Consider the following 20445-nt stretch of genomic DNA (forward strand, 5'->3'; position numbering starts at 1 on the left):
ACAAGTACAGAGGAAGGTATCAGAAGAATACCTTCCCAATAACATCCTAAATTATCTCTAAGGACTCTGAAGTCTGGGCAAGACTGCCAGATTAGAGAGTCCTTTAAGATATTTCTCTGCCAGCTAAGAGCCAGGGCTCTGAAAAACAAAGGAAGATATGGAGATTGAGTTGGATGCTGGTGGCAAAGATAAGCCTAAAGACTTGTTTTGGTTTGTGGTGGTAAGTTCCTCTACCTAATCAAGAAGACTTTAAACTGAAATTAATGAGAGGAGAAAAATTCTGTAGTCTCACAAATTCATTCTTATACACAGCTAGAATGTTGTTATTTTATCAGTATTCAAAGGATGTTTCTATTTTTGTTTTTAAATTGAGGCCATGAACTCTAAGTAAACCACTTTTTCTAGAATATGACACTGAAAGCATATGGCTTTAAGAGAAATATATAAGAAATGGGTCAAAGGATTAATAGCTTATGTTCATTCAGTGATTCAAAAAATATTTAGTAAGTGGGTTTGGGACCTTACATTCTCCTGGGGAAAAACAACATGAAGACAGATCAATAAGTACAAAATATGAGGGCAGTTTGGTGGCTCAGTGGATTGAGAGCCACAATCAGAGGCAGGAGGTTCTAGGTTCAAATATGGCCTCAGAGACTTCTTAATTGTGTGACTCCAGGTAAGTCACTTAACCCCCATTGCCTAGCCCTTACCGCTATTCAGTCTTGGAAACAATACATGGTATTGATTCTAAGACAGAGGGTAAGGGCTAAAAAAAAAGTACAAAATATATGGAGTGAAAAAGTTATTTCTGGAGAGGAGACTAGTTTAGGGAGTTAAGGATAGGTCTTATTATGATGTGATATTGAAACTGAATATTTAAATAACCTGGGATACTACAAGGGGAGGTGAGGAAGAGGTTCACATTTCAGGTATGAAACATTTTTCCCCCCAAGCCTGGAGTGCTCTCCCTCCTCATGTCTAACCACTAATGTACCTGGCTTCCTTCCAGTCTCAATTAAAATCCCACCATCTACAGGAAGTACTTTCCAACCCCTCTTTATTCAAGTCCCTTCCCTCTTAATTATTTTCTATATATTTTTCCTATATAGTCCTATATAGAGCCTATTTGTACGTATTTTATTTCTTTGTAGTTCTCCCATTAGATTTTTAGCTCCTTGAAGGCAGGGACTGCCTTTTGCCTATTTTTACAGTTAGAGGAGCTGGCATAGAGCAGGCACTTTGATCAGAGATGAAATTAATATATGGGAAACAGTAAGGAAGCCAGCTTGGCTAGAAAATAATGGATATGAAGGAAGGTAATATGTCTAAGCTAGAATATAAAGGGCCAAAAATGTCAAAAAGAGGTCTTTATGTTTGCACAAAAATCCCTGCAACTTCTTGGGACAGGCAAAGAGAGACTGGAGATAGTCTAATAGTACAGGCAAGAAAAAGGTAATTAAGGGGGGAGTTCTCACTTAATTTGGTCTCAGGACTCCATTATAGTCTAAAGAGCTTCTGCTTATGTGTTCTAACTCTACTGAAATCATCACATTGGAAATTAAAATGTGTGGGGTTATTATGAAAAGTGTTACTGGACCACAATGAGAACCAATGTTCTATAAAATAGAGCACTGGGTAGCTTCCTGTTGTTCAGTTGGGGTTTTCTTGGCAAAGATATTGTAGTGGTTTAGAATTTCTTCTTCCAGCTCAGCAAATGGGGTGAATTGGCTTGCCCAGGGTCACATGCCTACTCAGTGTCTGAATCTGAACTCAAGTCCTCCTGATTCCAGGTCTAGGGCTTTGTCTATTGTGCTATCTAGCTACCCTAGGAAGCATGCTAGAGGATATTTAAGTGAGAATCAAAATTATAAATGCTCTCTGCCTTTCCAGAAAGACAAAATATAGATAATGCTTTCCTAATAAATTGTCACAAAATCAGTACAGAGACACCCTGCCCCAACTTGCCTAGTTAGTCTACAGTCCCTGCTTTCTGGGTTAAAGAAACCCCTAGTTTTATGCAGAGTGTCCCACTTCAGGGTACAAATGATTTAGACATGGAAAGGATTTCAAGATCATCTAGTCCACTCCCCTCATTTTTCAAATGACAGACTGAATCCTAGAGAGGTTCTCTGCAGATCTGGGATTCAAATTCAGACTTTCTGCCTCCAAATCTGATATTTTCGATATTGTTCCTTACTCCCCAGTCCAAGTTAGTAAAGTATCTAAATCTTTTATTAAAGAGGATATAATATATTCAAACAAGATATAAGCAGCATGGTCATTCACCTACCAAAAAATAGATTGCACACATAGTTTAGCATTAAGTTTTATGTAGAAATAGGGCAATTTTCAAATACTGAAATACCATCACCTTACAATGGCATGGTTCTCAGGGGTTTATTAAATGCTTTTAGACTTTAGACTCCTTGACAGTAAGCATTGTCTTTGTTTCCCCAGTGCTTAGTACAGTGCCTGGCACATGGTTTAACTTGATATTGTCTAGTTAATTCAGAAATGTTAATTGATTACTTTTATATACATCAGTGAATGTGATTTTCAGAGAACACTATGAGGTAAGGAGCAGGTACTGACACCATATTTGCCTATAATGGTATCCCTAACATTAATTACTAACATTAGTAATTAGCTTAGCACAAAGTTCTCCTTACTCTACTTCATCTTGATCATATTAATCATTTACTTTTTTGCCAGGAAATGCTAGGAGTCAGTCAAAACTTCCCAAAGATGATCAAGGAGAAACTTTGATGAGTTTTAATCAATGAAAAATGAAAAATGTTCACATTTCCATCTTCTAGCCTGAGTATAATTGATACATAAGATTAAGTTCTGAATATTATACTGTCCAAATTCTTTAATAACTAGATGTGTATAAATTAAATAACTTTTAAATATTACTTTAAACCCATTAATTACTTTGAAATATTACTTTAAATACATTAATTGACAAAATTCAATGTTAAGAAAATGCTATAAAAAAATTACTAGACAAAGGGTCTCAAAGGACCTCAGTTTCTCTTCTCTCTCCCAGTCCTACAATTAAAAAAGAAGTTAAAGGAAATAAAGAATAGAGCCTTAGATGAATTTCACTATCTGTATATAGGTTTGAACTAAAATAATTAGTATTCCCTCCAACCTAGCATTTAGCAAGGGTCCTAAATGAACCAGTCAATCTTCTCCTTTTATTATTTAATTATTTATTTATTATTTAACAATTTAGGAACTAACATGCCCTACATTTCAAACATTTATAATATGAATGCACATTCAGAATATGGCCAAAAAGATGAATACCAAAAAAGAAGAACCAAAGTAAACATGGAAAAAACAGACGAACACACGTAGATTACTAAGGCATAAGAGGCAATATCAAGTTAAACTTTTTGCCACAGAACAATCTGGGTGGAATAATACCAAAAAAACTGTTTCAGCTCTACCTCATGTCATTCAAGTCCAAAGTGATATACTGGACTTTTCAAATCTACTTTTGGGAGGCTGTCCATCTGATCTATTCCTCTTAGTTGATATACACAGCTTCAGAAGCTGATTTTAACATTTTGTAATAAATACATAAAACAGTCATCCCCACTCCTACCCAAGACCATATTAAAGGAATATAGAAAACTGCCACCTGCACCCAAGAAAACAAAGAACACTTGCTTTTAAATGGCAATTTTATTTTTTGTTAAAAGAATTTATAAAATTAAATTTATTTCTATCTAATTAAAATTTTTAAATTAAAATCATTAATTAAATTATTAATTTAAATAATAGTATTTCAAGATAGTTCTGGTATGTCAAGTATGCCAATCATTAATTTGAGCTAAATGGGCAAGAAATACCCTTCAGGTAAAAAAAATAAAAACTCAAACCAGGTGCAGGATGAATAAATATTCTTTAGGTCTTTATCACTGAATATCACTTATCTGACCCATTAGAATTTAAGTTCTTTGTGGGCCCCTTTTGCTTCTTTTTGTATCCCCAGCATTGAGCACAGCATCTGGTACATCATAGGCACTTAATAATTGCTTACTAATAGAAAAACATTTATTAGGTACATTGTATTAGTACAGTACATTGTATATAGTAGGCACCATTTGTTAATCAATATAGTTAGGTAGAGCAGTGGATAGAATGCTGGACCTGAAATCAGAAAGGACCTCTTTTCCTGAGTTCAAGTATAGCCTTAGATATTAACTAACTGTATGACCTTGGGTAAGTCATTTAAACCTATTGCCTCAGTTTCCTCTTCTGTAAAATGATCTGGAGAAGGAAATGGTAAATCACTTTAGTAACTTTGTCAAGAAAACTCCACATGGGGTCCCAAAGAGTCAGACATGACTAAAATAACAACAATGTGCAATATAATGTACATAGTACATAGGCAGAGAGGAAGAGGGAAAGATAAATACCAAATTCAAACTAAAGCATAAGTTAATGATAATGAACAAGATGAGTGACAAAAGCATGCTTAGATTATGAAAACATCACATACAATTTTTCCAAGAAGGTTTATAAAACTAGGTTCCTAGACACCCAGGTGTAACCAAGTCTTTCCTCTAGGGAACAGCCATGTTGCCATAATTAACTAATGAAATCCATTTAGCACCTACTGTGTGTTTACAGCATAATACTTGATATAATATTAGAGACAAAACTAGATGGCCTCGATGGTCCCTTCTACTTTAATTTTCTCATTCTATAATGAGGGATACAAAATAAACAAAATGTGTAGTTCTTATTTTTTACACATTAAAAATTTAGGCACAATATGGCTTTAAAGTCTATATATCTATATTTCTCCCTTAATCTTGACTTCCAATTCCCTAATTTATCAAGGGTTCTCTTACAATGGAGCTAAATAGTAAGAGAAAGTGAAGTATTAGTTAAGTTTTATGGATACAAAAATGGCCTACATCAGACCCACAGCCTTGGGTGTTCATCAAAATAGAAGAGGCTATTTCAACTGAGGGCAAAGAGGTGAAGTGATCAAGAAATACTGCTCCAAATTCAAATGAAACATAACTTTGGAAGGAAATCATGGCCAAAATGGGGGAAGATTTTTCCAATGAAAGGAAATAACTGAAAAAAGAAATCTTTAAATTCTTGGCAAACATTTTTGGCTTGAAATGAGCTAGCTAAAGACCTACTTTACAAATAGCTCTTAAATTAGTATTTAAAATGCTCTTTTAAAGTCACTATTATTAATGTCTTGGGAAAGAGGACTGACTTTTAAGGGGGTGGCAATGAAGAGTTTGGGAAATTATGTAAAATTTCAAGCTAACTCAGTTCTCTGAAGGAAACCATATGTCATTTACAACTTTAGAAATAAAAGGTCAGCAGGTCAGCACAATGTCCACTATGATGATGTTTAAAACTCATTTCAAGGAATAAAAATGTCACAGCCTTTTTGTTTAATTAAGAGGCTTTGTGAATGGGATTATAATACCAATATTTTCATCAATTCTTTAATATCTTAATAATTTTAAATATTTCCTTAAACTTTAGCACAAATTTTATTCTGTTTAATTTAAAATCTTTTTTCTTTGATTTAAAAAGTTTAGGTCAATAAATATATTCCTATCAAACATAAAGATAAGCCAATTATTCCAATTAAAACATCCTAACCATTTTTAGATACTCAGAAAGACTAATTATCAAAACTGACAGAAAGAAATGCAACAGAAAATTGATTTGCATTTATTTGTTTGAATTAGAAAAAATGAGAAGCAAGCTTAAAAAAGTCAAACTACATATTGTGTCACTTGAAAACAGGAACACAAAATGAAACTTTAAAGAAATTAAACTCATTATCTTGCCCCCCCCAAAAAAAAAAAACCTGCTCAGTTTCTTATCTGTTAATGACAATCACCTAGGCTCAGTATCTCAAAATTACCTTGTTATATTTCTCCCCTTTTATATTCATTCACCAAATGCCATATATTCTACTTCTAAAACATTATCCTATTCATCTTTTCTTCTCCATTTCTTTGCTTCTACTTTATTATCTCTCATTTAAGAATACTACCATAAGCCCCTAATGAGTCTCTCTCTTTTCCACTGTGGTACAGTGGATTTCAAGTTCAAGTCCCTGGGTTGAAGTCTCAGTTTTTCTATTTATTATCTGTGTGACTTTATGCAAGTTGCTTCCTCTGGGTCTTAGTTTTCTCAGCTAATTAAAAGGAAAGGTTGAACTAGATTATCTCTATGATTTATATCTTTCCAGCTATAAATCCTATGACTGTATTTTCCTTCCATTCTCTAGTTATAAATTACCATTAATCCCTTCCACACACTAAGTTCCACCCAAAATTAAAAAAACAAAACAAAACAAAACAACTACTTATTGGATCATTGATTTCTCAGAGCGACAGATATCTTAGACATCACCAAAAAAAAAAAATCAAGTAAGAAAAGCATCAAGGACCCTGTCAAGAAAACTGCTTCATGAGGAAGCAATGGTTTTACTCCCTAGAATAAGATCTTCAGTTCAGTGAGAGGAAGAAGTCAGTGAACATTATGATGGCTTCATTAAAAAGGTAACGTCAGCTGACACATCAAATGAATGAATATAGATCAAAGAAAAAGAAAGGCTGGGAGGAAATATTGTGCCAAAAAAATAAGAAGAGACTTGCTGAAATCTAGAAAGAATTGTTAAGACTTTATTGCAAAGAGGAAAAAGAAGAAAGCCTGAAAGAGAAAGAAAATTTCAATGAAAGCTAAGAATAATAATCACCCTAAAGAAAGAATGGCGAACACTATATCGGTGAAAAACATTGCAATGTTTTCTCTAGCTCCAGCATAAGATCTATAACTGTGAGCAGTGTCCCAGGGAGAAAGAGAAGAATGCCCTCATGCCATTTGAGATTAAGAGAGAGTGGCCACCAAACACATGCAAAGTGGAAAAAAAGTTAGGAAAAAGACAGAATAGTTAAGTATAAGGACTATAGTATTTCTGGTCTTTTCAATGTGCGGGAGAGAGAATTTGGAACTGAAAAATTAGAAACATGATAAGGCACCAAACCTAGTTATTTCAGAGGTGGCAAGAATGTCTAACATGGAAAAATCTTAAGAACTATCATGCTTTTGGGGAAAAAAAGGTGATTCTAAAAAACTTTGTTATCTATACCCATTAACTCTCTTCTTTTGCAAATCTACAAATTAGACAAGCAAATCATATACCCATATGCAAGAACTGTCACCAGTCATGTGGTGGGTTTTGTGCCAAATTTTCAACCATTAGACATGTGCAAGCATGGCAATTTTTTAAATTAAAATTTTTACCGATATCTTTTAGTTTTTTTTTTCTTATATCACCAAAATTTCCCCCAGAGGGCCATCCCATATGACAAGAAGAAAAAAATAACCAAAAAAAGCCAGAAAATATGTGCCTCTGCAGAAGGGCGGGGGAAGGGTATCTTATCTCTTTGGAAGCATGGCACGCCTGGCAATTTTAAGAAAAATGTGAAGAATAGTAAATCTCCACATGCTGTACATTTGTGAACTACAAGAGGCTTACGACTCATCAGAAACAACTACAATACTGAATACCTTGCATAACAGTGGAGAAAATCCAGCATAGCATATGTTTAAACAGGTAAGTGAGAACTAAAATTAGGCCATTGGCATAATTTTAATGAACCAACATACATACATAAAAATGGCAAGATGATAGATCTTAAAATTATTCATGACTACCAAGGAATTGATTCCAATACCTTGACTGGAAAAGCAGAAGTATTTCCTCAGCTACTTGCTTTCCAAAAATAATGGTATCTCAGGTGTTGCTTGAAGATGTTTCTCCAGAGTGGCAAGGAAAGCTTTTACAGCAACAGATGGGCACATAAGTTGATCAGCATCAAGGTGGACCTTAATTAAAAATAAAAGTGGATGAGAAATACACAGTGGTCCCAAAGCATGGTGTATGTAAGTTGGCATAAATACTAAACCAGTTGTGGAATATTTGTTCCTGGGTCACCAACTCTGGCAAATACAACAGTATAAATTGAGAAAGGATTGATCGAATACAAAGGCAGCAGAATGATCTTGATAATCACTTTATCTCTCTATGCCTTATGTTCTCATCTGAGCAAAATAAAAATGGATCAAAATGCCATACCTAAAATCAGGAAGACCTAAGTTATTAGTTTTAAGACCCTGGGCAACAGAGTATCAGATACATCTAGCAACTATGAATGTCAGGGTAACAATAGAGTATCCACATTCTAAGATCTCCTACATATGGCATAAGTAAACACTTGCTGACTGACCCTTATCTTAACATATGTGTTTTCATCCCTCCTGATCCTCAGCTCAGCACTCTACAACTTACCACTGCCTCACCAATAAATAAATAAATGATGTTAGTTAGTAGATGTGAAAGCAGGAGAGACCCCTACAGAAGGCAGAACACTGCCACAGGCAGATCCTGGCATTTTATATTGACCCAGGATGACTGAAATCTAGGATAAGGGGGGCCACACCAATTATGCACTGGAATGTTGGCATGCAACAAAGGTTACATTCAAATTCTACAATTCATTTCAATGAACCTGCTACAAAGAGCAGTATTCTAGGCAGTGAAGAAAGATACAAAATTTGGGACAGGCATCGTTCCTCCCAACCTAGAGAACAGGCTAGGGGAGAGAGAGCACAGAAAATAACACATAAAAATAAAGTAACAAAAGCTGAAGCAAGAAAGATCCTTACCAATTGGGAGGAGAAGAAGAAGGGCATCAGAGTAAGCTTAATAGAGAAGGACATGAATTCTAAGCTTAGGGAACAAATAAGTGTAAATGCACAAAGGAAATGTAATAGCCCTAGTAGTATAGTTTGACTTGAGCAAAAGGAATGTGGAGGGGAGTGGTCCAATTCTAGAAATTTAGATCAGGAATTAGAAAGGACTTTAGAGGTCATTTAGTCCTACTCCTGTCTGCTTATATGATATGAAGCATCAATTGTATAAACCTGGAATCTCAGGATAAGGAGGCTGGCCCTTACTCAATAAGCAATAGGGAATTCATTTAAAAAAAAGTTTTGAGGAAAGGAATAGTGATCTATATAAAACAAGCATTCATCTGAGAGCAGTGTGATAGAGAATTGAGGAGGGGACAGAGAAAATTGGGAAGACTTGTTAAGTCTATTATAATAGTTTGAACAGGTGGTAATGTGAGTGAAAATAAAAGAAGCAAGGTCAGTTAAAGGAAGTATTGCAATTTAGAATCAATAAAACTTGGCAACTGATTTTATACACAGGAGGTTTCAAATATAAAGGACTTGAGTGAATAATGGTGTCACTAACAGAAATGATGGCAACCAGATGGTGCAGTGGATAGGACCTAGAATCATAAATATTCATCTTTTTTAGTTCAAATCCAACATCAGACACTTACTAGCTGGGTGACTCTGGGCTCTCTAGCTCATTAAAGAAAAAAATGGCAAACCACTCTGTTATCTTTCCCAAGAAAACCCCAAAAAGGGTAATGAAGAGTTTGACACAACTGAAAAATCACTAAACAAGGGAAATTAAGTCAAGGAAGCAGGTTTGGAGACACAAAATCAGGGATAAGGTTAATTTCGGACACATTTAGTTTGAGGTATTTGTGCCATATTCTGTAGGTCCTTAATCATTTTCTGTGTATGTCAATGAACTCCTATGGCAGTCAGATAAAGTTTTTCTTAATATTTTAGATGCACAAAAATACATAGGAGTACAAAGGAAATAAATTGTGTTTTAATAGCCATAAAATATTTTTAACAAAATAATTCCCTGGACTCCTGTGAGTATGAAGCCCTCCTAACCCCTTTTCTGATCATAATAGTATTAGCTTTTATGATTATTTTCATAACATAATCATTAGTCTTGAATTAATGGTCAAATAATATAATTTGCTTTATAAAAAAGTATAAAGATTAGCTAAGAAAATTACAGTTTAGGGAAGGATTAAACCTTGTTTACATCTTGACCACACGCCTATATAACCCAGTAGTTTCCACATTAACCCTACCACAACTCTCTTATGTGAGTTACGGGATGTACACAGGAGGTGGAGAGCTACTCTTGTTGGCACATATAAATTAACCAAACTGCTGACTCCTAATATTACCCCATAATCGTCAGCAAAAACATGAAGACCCTCACTGAGTATTGCAAAGGCCTTGCTTGGAAAGGTCTGCTAGAATAACTGACATAAGTTATCACCCATAGTGATCTTTTTACACTTGTCCAGCACTTGATGGCCATTAATTAAGAAATGACCATGTGAAAGATTTTGTATCCTTTCTATTTTAATTCTAGGTGTATATTCTTTATTTTTCTATCACTGTGTCATCAGATTTCTTGGCATAAAAAAGGCTATCTCCTAAGGCTTGGGGTCTTTGGTCTTGATCTTGACCATGGTCTAGCTTTATTGGGAGTTTTGGCCATCTCTCAATAAACCTATTTAGCTTGGATTTTTTTTTTGCATGGTATGATAAATTTTTACCACGCTCTTTGGTTAAGAACCCCTACAGTGGACAGAAAAAGTTAAAAGTAATTGCTGTTACAAAGTCCTTGAAAGAGCAGGAAAACAAAGTTGAGCCTTAAAGGCAGGGGGATACTTCTCCATCAGATTACAGGAGGGAAAGAGGAAATAAGTGTTAATATTAAAGTTTTGAGTTAATGGAGGAAATAAATTGAGAGAAATCCTACTGAATAACCATAATCACAAATGGGAATAAAATAGGAAACACATCAAGTCCAACACTTATTTTACAGTGATGTAATTAAGGCCCAGGGTGGACTTAATCAAAGTCACACAGGTAGTAAACTTCAAAGACTGCCAAAAATAGGATTTGAAAACAAGTCCTCTGATTCCAGAACTGTATTAGGGGATTACTCTGAGAGGCAGATTTCCCATCTCTCATCCACAACATTACAGAACCAATGATATTTTCACTTCACCATGCTATCTCCAGAAAATTAAATCTTTCTTATTCTTAAAAATACTCTCCTAAATTGATCCAGCCATTCTGGAGGGCAATTTGGATCTATGCCCAAAGGGTGATAAAAGACTGTCTGCCCTTTGATCCAGCTATAGCACTGCTGGGTTTGTACCCCAAAGAGATAATAAGGAAAAAGACTTGTACAAGAATATTCATAGCTGCGCTCTTTGTGGTGGCCAAAAATTGGAAAACAAGGGGATGCCCATCAACTGGGGAATGGCTGAACAAATTGTGGTATCTGTTGGTGATGGAATACTATTGTGCTAAAAGGAATAATGTAGAGGAATTCCAAGGAGACTGGAACAACCTCCAGGAAGTGATGCAGAGCGAAAGGAGCAGAACCAGGAAAACATTGTACACAGAGACTGATACATTGTGGTACAATCGAAGGTAGTGGACTTCTCCATTGGTGTCAATGCAATGTCCCTGAACAATCTGCAGGGATCTAAAAAAAAAATACTACCCACAAGCAGAGGATAAACTGTGGGAGTAAAAACACCGATTAAAAGCAACTGCTTGACTACAGGGGTGGAGGGGATATGACTGAGGAGAGACTCTAAATGAACACTCTAATGCAAATACCAACAACAGGGAAATGGGTTCGAGTCAAGAATACATGTGATAATCAGTGGAATCGTGCGTCGGCTATGGGAGAGGGAAAGGTGGTGGGAGGGGGGGCGGGGAGGAAAAGAAAATAATCTTTGTTTCCGGTGAATGATGTTTGGAAATGACCAAATAAAATAATGTTTAAAATTTAAAAAAAAAATCTCCTAACCATGTAATTAATACCTTTCATCTAACCTAAAACAGCTCTCCTTTATATCTATAGAACACCATCAAAACAAAATGAATGGATACCATCTTTCCCATTTAGGGGAGTATTTGTCTATAATTTTTTTTAGGCTTTTTGGTTGTTGACTAGCAACAATGTGGCAATGAAATATATATTCTAGATTAATTTATTGTGTATAAAATGGACTAATAGGCCCCCACTTTATGTGAGGTACTTTAAATATCTCAAGGATAGGAATTTTAAAAACAACAACAACAAAAAACTACATTCTATTTAAGCTATTTCTCAAATAATTTAGGATTCATATTAACTTGAAAAAACAAGAAAAATTTATATAGCATATAGAAATTTTCTCTGGAGGTCCTCAAAGACCCTTCAATAATCACAACATTTCTCTCAGAGACAGAGGGAGAAAACAAATGTAAAGCACATTTTAAAAAGCATACAGAAAACAGAGAGATGACAAGATTACATCAAGCTTATGGGGAGCTATCAACCCATATTTGCTGAATCAGTCTTTTTTCTCACTCTATTTGACTGCAGTTCTTCTCAGAGGCCATAAATGGAGCATGCTAGGAAAGATACTACTTTAAAGATATTTTCCTTAGGTCTCTAACATGTCCTTATACAGTATTATATTCTCCACTTCAAACTCTTCAATTAGGAGGAGGAAGCATGACCAGAAATTATTGCCCCTGGTGACTACTCAAAATTGGGAATTGCCATCCCTCGAATTACTACAGATTCCTTTGTTCTTGAAACATCTGTTTACTAAAGAGGAAAGAAAAAAACATCTAATAAAAAGCTTTACTAGTTTGACTAGGCAAGAAAGGAAAGGGTTTTTTTTTTTTGGTTCCCTTTATTCGATAATTGTCTCTACCAAATGATGGTAACAGGACTGGACTAAAATCAGTAAGACATGAACTTGGGGGATTTGTTTTCTATTTTTTTCTGGCTGGGTTTCCTTTGAACAATCCACACTTTCTTTTGACAAGCAATAGCATATACTACATGATAAGAAAAGAGCTAAGTTTAACTGTGTGCTTTTTGCCTAGAGTTTCCCTCCACCTGATTTTCCCATGTCAGTTCTTCCTTTCTTATTAAGGAAATTCAATTATAAAGGAATTATCCTACCACACAAGAACTCCTGTTCTGTCACTTTCAATAACAAAGGACCAGCAGACTTCCCATGACTGTCCTTCATTACTAAAAAACTGTGTAAAAGTCACTGCAGCTTTATCAGTTAGGAATTTCAAGGGAAGGATATAATTATATTGCACTTGAACACCCTTCCTCATTTAGTGAACATTCTTCTAACCATCAAGGGTATATTGTCATTCTATTAGGTTTTGTGTACAAAAATACCAAGGGATCCCTTTGTCAGAAAATGATGATTGTTTCTTTCCCAGCTGGCTGATGGTGGCAGGGACAGCTGGGCAATAGTATATAAGGAAGACACTTGAGTCAGAGGACCTGGGTTTAAATCACTATCTGAATGACAGGCAAGTCACTAAGCTCCATGAACCTTAGTTTCCTAATCTATAAAATGTGGGGGATAGATTAGGTAGATTAGGAACACCTTTCAGTTTATATCTCTGAGTTGTACTGGAACTCTGTTCAGCTCTCTCTGCTCCTTAGAATCCTACTGTTTGGTGCCCTTGATGTTAAAAGTAGCTATAGCTCATTTAATCTATCTCACTGTCACTCTACTTGGCTTAAGTATTACATTAGCCGCAGTACCTCACAGGTTCTGGCTGGAGCTCCAGGTACCTCTCATGACTTGGGGAACATGCCAAATGTTCAATGTTTTTAAAAACTAGGCTTATTTTGAACAAAACTATCATCCCTTGTTTCCTAACCCACCAATGATGTCTATCTTAAAGCAGATGCCATTTCACTCATGTGAGGTTTCAGGACTATAATCCCCCTAAATTTTCTGGAATTTGGAGACCCATTTCATATGAAGCAACCTACCCCTGTTTAAGTGGATAGGTCCATCATAAATTCTTAATCCCAAGAACCAGGTTCCTCCCTCTTCATTCCCACTCCCAAAAGCTCCCAAGAATTCTGTAGACAATTTCCTTTAGTTGGACTTAAAATGGCATGAGTGCCTTGAACACCAATTCCTAGGAATGTGAACCATCTCATTCCTAAGAGGCTTTTCAGACCAACCCTTGGCAGTGATGAGCTCTTCCGTGAAGCAGCTATGGTATCTATTATTTATACCACAATTCCTAGGATTATCAACTTATAATGATTATAACTTATAATGATTATAACTTATAATTATTATCATCATTATAATCCTAGATGACCTGGAAAACCTGACATTAGGACCTTGTAAGAAAACACTATCGAAAGTATCATTATCAATTACTTATATGCCATAAGTAAACCAAGAACTGTCAAGTAGGTGGCATGGTAGATAAAGCTTGAAGTCAGAAAGTTCAAGCTCAGATCTGGTCTCAAAACTGTATGATCCTGAACAAATGATTTACTCTGTCTGCTTCAGGTCCCTCAAGCTTATAAACTTAATAAAACGAAGGATAATAATAGCCACCTACTTCCCAGAAGTGTTGTAAGGAACAAATGAGATATTTGTAAAATGTTTGGAACAGTGACATAAAAACTATGTGTTACTGGGTAGGTAGGCAGCTCCATGGATTGAGATGGGAGGTCCTTGAGTTCAAATCTGGCCTCAGGCAATTCCTACAGGTGTGACCCTGAGCAAGTCACTTAACCCCAACTGCCCAGCCCTTACTGCTCCTTCTGCTTTGGGACCAACATTTAGTGTTGATTCTAAGATGGAAGCTAAGTTGTTGGGGTTTTTTAATTGCTGTTTTCTTCCTATGTCTTGTATTTAGACTCGTTTATAAACTACTGTAAATATTAGTCAAGTAGATTTTACTGTCCAGCAGAATTATGATCATATAACATCAGGTGATAGCTCTTAGGCTTCTTTCAGATGAATCTTGTAAGATCCATTCTCTAAGAGTGGCCCTAACCATCACAGATTTAATGCTAGAGAGGGCCTTAGAGATCACCTAGTCCAACCTAAAAGACTGAGGCCAACAGAGGTTTAAATGACTTAGTCCATGTCATACAAGTAGCTTTCTTCTTAGAAGCCCATGTTTTGCAAGCAGAGCTTTTGTATAACCATCCCCAGTCTCAGCAGTGCTTGATATGTCTAAAGCCATCAGCAGATACTGGGAAACCCACAGCGCCTGTATTCAGATCCTTGGTGACAAGGGCTTACTGCCAGCATGTTTCAGGCATCATTTACATTAGAAGCTACTCCTTCAATTTACATGGTAAGTACCTATACAGTCAAACAGAAGTGTCTAGTCTTGCTGCATTTTGAGTGTCCAATTTGGTTCAGTGGAAAGGAACCTCTAGAGTGCTTCATTATCAATTGCACAGATGAGAGTGATTCATCAATATCATGTGAAAATTCCTCCAAATGACAGCCATCCCTCAACTCAAAAATGCAATGTCCTTACCATGCTTTTGGCTTCAAACGTAAAATCTCAAGCTCTGACTGAAAAGTCTGGCAAGAGTGCTTCCAATAATCCTTCATGTTTAGTTAATATCTTCCTCCTTGGTAAAGGACGAGTGATGAAGCGTTCACATTATGACATATACTTGGCCCTACACACACTGTCAAGAGCTTCTGTTTAATTCATATCTTTATTCCTCTCCATTTTCTCAGCCTTTCCATGGCATTCTTTAAATGGTCCTGGGACAAAGAGTCAAAATTCCTAATAAGAGCTAACATGTATATAGCCCAAACTTACTATATGCCCAAACACTGTGCTAAGCTCCTATAACCTTGATCTCATTTGATGCTCATAATGACTCTGGGAGGTAGATACTTTTATTATCCCCATTTTACAGATAAGGAAAGTGATGTAGAGAGCAGTTAAGCAACTGGACAGGTAACAGTCAAAGGTCATATTTGAACTCGATTTCACCAATTCCAGACCCAGGAGGTCATCTAGTACACTACCTAACTGACCATACAAGCTTCTGGTGGTCAGGCAGTATATTTCATTTGTCTTTTTTTTTTTAATTCTGCTGAGAGAAAAGGGAAAATTTTCCATAGAGAAGTATCTCATGACCCCACAACTCCTCAAAATGCACTTTACAAGAGATTTTAACCACAGGACATGCTGAGACACAAAGCAGAGAGGTCACAATAATTTCAATCTTTCTGGGTCAAATGGGCTCAGAGCCGAAACTAACAGAGGAGACAGGATCTTAATGGCTGAACTACTCTACAAACATTCATACATAACCAAGACACAAATAGCTCAATCCAAAATACTCAAATGGGAAAATGATACCAAGCTGTACTTATACCCTATGCCACATAAACAAAATCCTAGAAGACAGGCTGAGTTTTTGTTTTGATTGAAAACCCCAGTACAACAGTTACATAAAATGATCTTGAAGGGAGACCTTCCAATTCAAGGGATCTAATCCAATCCAAAAAAATTACAAATAAGGAAACTGAGGCCCAAAGAACTAACATTATTTGTCCAATGAGCCAAAATTATTTAGTAGCAGAGTTAGAATTGGTGGTCAAGCTCAGGTTATCTTACTGCTCTTCTGATGAGGAATGGATTTGTACTCAATTGATCAAATATATTCAAATAAGACTGTCATTTACCTGAGGGACTTTGAAAGTCATTTCATCTCTCTATGCCTTAGTGTCCCTATCTGAGCAGCAAAAGTTGATAGAAATGATGTGCCTAAAGTCAGGAAGATGTAAATTTTCAGTCATATCTGATTCTTTGTGGCTCCATGTGGGGTATTGGCAAAAGATACTTGAGTGGCTTTCCATTAATCCTTCTCTAGCTCATTTTACAGATGAGGAAATTGAGGGCAAGGGTTGCTCCCATTTTTATTTTATTTCTTATAGATGCTATTAGTATCTCTTTTTTTATAGATGAAGAAACTGAGGCAGAAGTTAAGTGACTTGCCTACAGCCACACAACTAGTAACCACTTGAGAGTGGATTTGAACTTAAGTCCTCCTAACTCCAGAATGACCCCTCTATCCCCCACACCATCTAGCTGCCCAGAGGAAGACCTTACAATTATTAGCTGTGTAACAGTAGACAAATCACTTAACCTCTGTTTGTCTCAATTTCCTCATCTGTATAAAGGGGATAATAACAGCACCAACCTCCCAAAGATGTGAGAATAAAATTGAATAAAATTTATAAAGTGTATTGCAAATCTTAGGGCACTATATATAAATGCTATCATCACTGTCATCATCATTTGTGGAATGACAGTCTTTTCCAGTGTTAATTCTACAGTCTTTAACTGCGATTTTCTCTCTAACTTAACTACAGTAACAGATAATACAGCCAAGATTTTTTCCTATCTTCTGGAAAGGTCAATTTCCAAAGCAACCATCATAAAGTCTTTTGAAGTTTGTACTTCCCAGGTGACCATATTCGGCTGCAGAAAAACAATGTAACTGAAAACTGCAGAAACCTGTCATTTTATAACAACAATACTGTTTAAGAGATGTTTTCTTGTAACTGAACTGGCAGATGGATAAAATGAAATCTCCTACAATTTAGGGTGTTACCTACTATCCTATTAAAACAAAAGGCAGCCTTATCCTGAAGATTCTATATGTCTAATGATTCCAATTTTCTTTCTCACCTGACTGATGCTTTTGCTATCCTTTAAAAAAGTTATTAAAATTTAAGATATTTACTCCTTGAGAATCAAAGACAATTAGATGGAATGATAGATAAACTTGGGAGTCAGTAAGACCTAAGTTCAAATCTTGACTCAAACTCTTATTGGCTATGTGACTCATGTCATTGACTTTTCTATGCCTCAGTTTTCATATCTGCAAAAAAAAATGAGGTAGAAGATGGCCTATAGAGTTCCTTTCAGTTCAAAATCTATGATCCTATGATAAATAATTGTAGACATATTGTGTCAAGGAAGCTCATCCCCTCCCCCTTCCTGAGTCACTTTACCTGTCTATCAAACATTCCTGACATACCATAGTTGTACCAGGGTTGAGTCAGTATAGTTCTGTACATCAACAAAAGTTAAGGTTTGGGGCAGAATCGGGGGAAATCGACAAGAAGACCACGAGAGAACCAGGAGGAGAAGAGACAGAGCAGGAGGTGAGGGGGAATGAGGAAAAGACTGGCAAGCTAGGCCCCACACAGCCAGGTTACTTAGTGTAGCAGTCCACCCCCAGCTATGGGCAAGGGAAGCAGTATGTACAGAGTGGCTTAGAAGAGAGCATGCTCAGTCTTGCACATGACTAGGAAAGCCTCTGACCCTTGACCCCAGCTTCCCCCAGGTGAGGCGGGAAAACAGGTTTCTTTGTGTTCACCTTGCTAAGAGAAACCACACCTATACCTTGTCGTTAACCAATGATAATCATTGTGTATATTTGCATATCAAAGACATTAAAAACAGAGCCACAGCAATCTCCACTCTCTCGCTCTCTTGGATCTCAGCTCTCACTGATGCCTGTCCTTGCTTCTCTATCTCTCTCACCTGGGACCTGGCCTTTGGCCAGGCACTTTCCTTTCTTTATCATGTCTCCAACCTGTGTGGTACTGAATCTGGATCTTTGGATGGAATAAGCCTTCTGAGTAGTCCACTGATCAGAGTATTGCTGTGGCTCCATTAATATTAATAAGGCCTGGTTTCTGACTCATTTCTGCCACCTCATATCTCTAACTTGTCTCCGCCATGCCCCTCGCGGTATCCAAAATTCTATCCTTCCTCTATCTTTCTACCTTGTGGCTTCTCGCGGGTTCGGGAAGCCTCACTTAGGAATTATTGTCTACCCTTCCTAATAAACCTTATAAATATATATATATATATATATATGTATGTTCATATATATCTAGAAAGAAATATTATTATTTTTAATTATTACAATATATAGACCTTATCCCTTGTATTTGCATCCTTTCTTTTCAAAGGACTTCTGAGTACAATTTTAAAGGTAGAGAAAAGTCTTTAATATTTAACCCACTAATGTTATAGATGAACTGAGACCAAGAAAAATGGAATAATTTGTTCATTTATTATCTCATACTATACAAAATAGATTGAATGGTTTCTAACCAACAAAATGATTAGTTACATTTTTTCTTCCTTGGAACTACAATATAAAGTACATGCGGCAGGACAATTAACATAATGAGGTAATTTAAGGCAGCATTCAATTACATGCAATTTTATGAAAAGCTGTGGAAAAAATCAAAAAGGAAATAAAGATGTGAGTAGAAACCCCTCAAAAATAAAATCTATTAGATGAACCACACAAGAACTCATGTTTCAAGATGATAGGGAACTCTAGACTATTAGAAATGAATGGGAAAATGATACCAAGAGAAAAATTTGTCTCTCTTGTTTGCTAGTACTGTAATTTCAATTTTCTATTCTTTTGAGATGTTAATAAGAGCTGTTGCCAAGCAGGCCAATATCTGATATATAGTTAGACCAATTTCAAAATAAACATACTTAGTTACTGCTCAGTAATCATGAACATTTTGTACCAATCCTTTAAATAATGATTTTTGTCTGTAAACCTATAATACGCTGTACCCAAAAGTACAGTAGTTTCTTCATGACTCACAAATAAGATTATATGGTTACCCATATACTACAACACTATAGAAACATCTCCTTTTAGTCTTAAGACCATTATTACCTATAGAACAATTTTATTTAGTATGTAATTCACTACTCACTAAAATGTTTTACATCAAATTTTGAGCAATTTATTTGTTAGTTGGTCATAGAAATGGTGAAGAAGCTAAGCAATTTGCATATATGACATACTGTTTTTACTCTTTGTCTACATAAGGCATAATTTTAAATTTATTGTGTCAGTACAGAATGCAGATACATATGCAACCAGTGGAATATTGAAAGTAGAAGTAGAAACACTCAATTTTCATTGTCTACCTCAATACCTCATGGGAACGAACTAAGTAATATAATGATCAGGGAAGTCTGGCAGTCCCTGAAGAAGTAGGATATGGGATCCTTTGGAAAAGAAGAACCTCTACTCTTCTAGACTAAGACAAGAGAACTAAAGTAATGTAGGTCTTATTCTAAGAGGTCAAGAGAATTTGTCACTCCTGGTCATCCCCAAGAGGGATAAGCACATATCAAAGTCATCTTTCAAGTTATCTTCTGTGTTTTAGATATAGTTGACCGAAAACCCTATAAAGGTCCCAAAGAGTCCAAGTGAAGTACAAGACCACTACACAGTTTCTTATTAAAATGAAAAGATTAGAGATCATCTAATCCAAGTCATTTTCAGATCAAAGTCTAGGGTAACAAAGATAATAGATCAGGCATATATAGATGCAGTTGGGTAGAACAGTAAATAAAATCCTAGATTTGGGAATCGGGAAGCCTGAATTAAGATCTGGTCTCTGATAGTAAATATTTAGCTGTGCTAGCCTGGTCAAGACACCCTCAATTGCTCCCAGCCTCCGTTTCCTGATCTGTAAAATAGGAATAATATATACATATATATATATATATAAATAATGCTTTGCAAACCCTGAAGCTCTATATCAGTGTTAGATATTATTATTCTGAGAGTTCTCTACAGATTATGGGGATATAACATATAGATGATTT

The 20445-nt window shown here is 35.9% G+C and overlaps 1 protein-coding gene across 6 annotated transcripts in view; it reads right to left on the minus strand.

Moving 5' to 3' along the window:
* The window catches only part of NCK2 (NCK adaptor protein 2), a 195428-nt gene that overhangs the window by 117274 nt on the left and 57709 nt on the right, over nucleotides 1-20445 (minus strand). For 5 of the 6 annotated variants that reach the window (XM_007501189.3, XM_056807319.1, XM_007501188.3 and 2 more), the window contains exon 2: nucleotides 7737-7887. The exons of the other annotated variant lie outside the window; for it this stretch is intronic. The gene's annotated coding sequence lies outside the window, so the exon portion shown is untranslated. The remainder of the gene's footprint in view (nucleotides 1-7736; nucleotides 7888-20445) is intronic. 6 annotated transcript variants of the gene reach the window in all.

This window comes from Monodelphis domestica, chromosome 8 (genome assembly GCF_027887165.1).
Source record: "Monodelphis domestica isolate mMonDom1 chromosome 8, mMonDom1.pri, whole genome shotgun sequence".
Lineage (NCBI taxonomy): Eukaryota > Metazoa > Chordata > Mammalia > Didelphimorphia > Didelphidae > Monodelphis > Monodelphis domestica.